Raw genomic sequence first — 4,468 nt, 5'->3', positions numbered from 1 at the left:
TAATAACAAGACCTTCCCCCGGTTTACAGCCCTAGAAATTTTTTTGTTCCAAGCAATTTATGACCAGAAATCAGAAAAAAGGATGTTTCTGTGAATATCCGATATTTTAGAAGCAAGGACAAAAATGCCCAAGGCAATTTGAAGCAGCTAGAAACATTTCTCCCCTGTGTAAAATGAGGCGGCTATTTGACAACTCTGTGGGTGGTAGTTGCGATATTTCATCAGTCAAAAGAGCGTTTTATTGCTCTTTTGGTTAGAAAAGTGAAGAGTAACAATTGTTTTATATTTGTAAACACTTCGGTTAGATTTTGAAAAGCGTTCGACAATGTGTAAAACGAAGAAAAAAATGTATTTTGGGCTTCAGAGGGCCTCAGCTCCGAATGAAACCTTTTTTTTAAAAAGAATTGGGATCTGGGGGTATTTGCCATCTCGGAGCCCCAAGCTACAGCTTATTTAGCTTATACGTAAATCCGGCCTTGAGTAAGATATTATCTTGACAAAGAAAAAAAATATTTGCTAATTAGTTTTTTTCTCCCTTTTTTTGTGAAACCACATTCTCATCCTTGGCGACTATTCTTAATTCCATTTTGCATCTTTGTCTTTCGACTTCAATTATTTCTAACGGGTTGATAATTACACCGTAGATTGGTTAAACTATTAGTGAATTTATCTCGTTTTCTTGAAATACAGAAAACTACTCAAATAACTAGTCAAAGGTGTAAGTAACAAAAAAGGATATATTATTACAGCATGATGTATACAGGACAATGGATACTACTACATTAAAAAGTGTAGATGTCTTTTTACAAGAATCTTTTTGACAGTTACGGTTACAATTCTTATGACAATTAACGATGTCATCTAGTGGTGGTTCATCAAGTATATTTCCACAGCATCAAATATTGTTCCAATTCAAAACGGGGTCTACATTTCTTTGTAAAAGGGTAATTACAATAACGCCTCTTTCGTTAGCGGATGTTTTACTTGTCAAATTTTACTGCTGTAGTCAGGAGTCTATTAAAAGATGTTAAAAAAAATCGTTTTCATTCTCGAACAAAAAATTTTTTTCATTTTTTCTTTCTATGAAACAGTTTTAAAACGATTTTATAACTCTAAAGAACATATACTTTTCTTTGACATTTCATTTAAAAATAATTGTATTTAAATCACAGTTTTTTAAAGCGCTTGCTTAAAAAAAGAATTTAAAGTAATTAAAAAAGAACTCAACTAGTAATGAAATTCCTCACTTTTAAAGTATTAAAATATAATTACATTCATTTAAAAATTACACAACATACACTTTCAGAACTTCAAAATCAGATAGGAAGGTAAAAAATCTTCGAATTATCAAAATTTAGAATGATTAGTTGGAAAACGATTATTTAACGGTTAGAGTGTTCGCCTTCCAATGAAGTGAACCGGGTTTCGATCCCATCAAAGGCTGGTCTATACGAATTCCGCATCCGGCTTGCACCGACCACAGTGTTGACGTGAAATGTCCTCAATGGTAGATGGATCATGGGTTAGAGTCCCCTTGCCGTCAGGCTAACCGTGGGAGGTTCTCGCTGTCTTCCTCGCCATGCAACGCAAATGCGGGTTGTTTCCATCAGAAAGTCCTCCACGAAAGCAAATTTCTCCCACTGCTTGATCCAGGAGTTCCTTTGTCTTCTGGATTGGGTTCAAAATTACAAGGCTACGGAGTTGAACATTAGTAGTCGTTAACCCAAAAATTGGGTCGGCTGTTCGGCGATGGTCATAAAAAATATATATTATCATTTGCTATTATAATTAAATCAAATGATAAAAAGAATTCATTCGCCCTTAGTCTCCGTGGGGGATCTTCATGGTTTCCCTCTCCATATAACGCAACGCTCCATGTAACTTTCTTTATCAAAAATTTCTTCTAGTTTACCCCAATGCTAGATCTGGGGGTTTCCTAGTCTTCTGTGCTGGTTTCGATATTACAAAACCAAGAATTGAACATTGATAGCCCACACATGGCTCGGTTTTTCAACCCCGAACATGTAATAAAATTAAAATCATATTCTGACTTATAGACACGATTACAATTTTTATCGTAAATCATGAACACTTGTAAAATTTTTGAAACTACTGTAGTCGCTACTTTTTTGTAGTTTGCAGCGTACAGTGCTACTTTTTTTTATTATTTTTTTTAAAGAAAAGTAATGTAGTCATTCAACGAATTTCGTTATCATTTTTGTTTTGAATTCCTTAAAAATTTATTAATTTCTCATACTTAGTCGATTCTAAAAATACTCGTCTTATAAGCCACGGTATCAGTGGAATGTCTTAATAATAGGGTGAATGTAGAAAAACGAGCTTGTTGGCGTATTAGTATATTAAACCTTTTCATAGTCATGAAAGCATTTCGATTATATTGTCACGTTAAAGTTTTTATATTTAGTGAAGATTACAACATGAGGTTTTGATAATTTATTAACATCAGGAATTTACAAGCACCGGGAACTAGTCTGCGCCCAGAAGAACTCTTCTTTACAATCACGGGATCGCTTTTATACTATCTCAGAATGTTCTAGAAGCTTCCTAGTAACAACGAAAGAGGAAATGACGTAGACTGAACATTCCAGAAGCTTCTGGAATGCTCATAAACTAAATAGAAAAATGAGTGTCCGCTTCCCGGATCGAACCGAGGATCTTCGGCTTTATAGAAGCGAATTCTACCCCTGAGCTACTGAGACTCGACAATATTAAGTGGCATTATATCAAGCAAAGCCCCTTTTATTTTTAAATACTCAATTTCTTCAAATCTTAAATTTCACTTTATAAAGGATATTTGTTGTGTTCATAACCGTTGTTGAATAGCCGATAGAATTTTCAGCTACCAATGTTCAACTCCGTATCCTTGTAATTTTGAACCCAATCCAAAAGAGAAGGGAACTCCTGGAGTGGGAGAAATTTGCTGTCGTGGAGGACTTTCTGATGGAAATAACCTGCATTTGCGTTGCATGGCAAGGAAGACCGCGAGAACCTACCACGGTTAGCCTGGCGGTAAGGGGACTCTAACCCATGATCCGTCTGCCACTGTGGATATATCACGTCAGCATTGTGGTCGGAGCCGGATGCGGAATTCGAACTAGGATTCGAAACCGGTTCACAGCAATGGAAGGTGAACGCTCTATCCCCTGAGCCATCACGGCTCAGAATGAAGGATAGGCAACTGCATTTCAATCGATAACGATGGAACGTTTTATTGGTACCACATCATTGGCCACATCTCTGGCCAAATTATATTAGGCTCACTCTATGATTCTATGTAAAATCTAAATTATCAGGTGATACTATTCAGCTTTATTTTTTTTATGCGACTGAAACCGGTTTGCACTTGTTTACGTTCGTGTATCAAATGGGTTAGCATTGTAATGCAATATATTAAAAACAAAAATACAAATAGGAAGTGTTTAAAAAATCTCCCGAATAAAAACATATTACATGCATGTTTAAATATAAAAGTATTGCATATAAACCAGTGCAAAACATACAATTATTAAAACACTGCAGTGCGTCTCATAATTAGGTCTAATTATTACAATATACTAATATAATACCTGATATAATAAATATTCTACATTTACATAATATATCGTCGAATTTATATTATATATCGTTTAATTTAACCAATTGATGCACGAGCGTAAATAACTGCAAACCGGTTTTAGTCGCGTAAAAACAATGCAGCTGTATAGTGACACCTGGTAATTAAGATTTAACATAGAATCTTACAGAGCGTGCAATAATTTGGACAGGAACTGTACATGTTGTATGCTGCTAGATCTGTTTTTTTCCTGCTATATTTTAGAAAAGTTAAAACAGTTAAATTAGTTCAATTTGTTAATTTTAAAAACAAATAACTGAATTTAAAAACAAATAAGGTTTTTAAAATTAGGTAAAAAAAAATATAGCTAATTTCATTCGTTACGAAATGAAAAATAATGATTTTTAATCAAGATTAGTTTAGCTTGTGAACATAATATTATGTATAGAAAAAATGTTTTAATTTTTTGAGCAAAAATTATTTTTAACTTTTTTATAAAAATATTAATTTTTTTTATAGGCCATGAAAAGATTGCAACCATTTTTGTAACATCTGCTTTAAAATCATGGAACTGCACCTTCCATTATTAACTCTAAAAAAATAAAAGTAAATTTTATATTCATTTTTGGCTATGTCTAATTTTTTTCTCACTGCAGATGAAATTTCTTTGCAGGAGTAATTAAGCCTTGTGTTTTACTGTTTCAGTAATCAACTAATCAGACCAGGACCGAACCCCTGACCACCGAGTCTACAAACTTTTTTACCCATAGCGCTAACAACCACACCACGACTCACACGTTGCTTCCACGAATATACAGCTTAAAGAACTTCCTGCCGGTTAATTAACAAAATCTATTTTGGCCCCTTATGTGCCCCCTAACTAGTGTATAAAAA

Source organism: Parasteatoda tepidariorum, chromosome 2, assembly GCF_043381705.1.
Source record: "Parasteatoda tepidariorum isolate YZ-2023 chromosome 2, CAS_Ptep_4.0, whole genome shotgun sequence".
NCBI classification, from domain to species: Eukaryota; Metazoa; Arthropoda; class Arachnida; order Araneae; family Theridiidae; genus Parasteatoda; species Parasteatoda tepidariorum.
Note: the sequence above shows the minus strand (reverse complement) of the source record.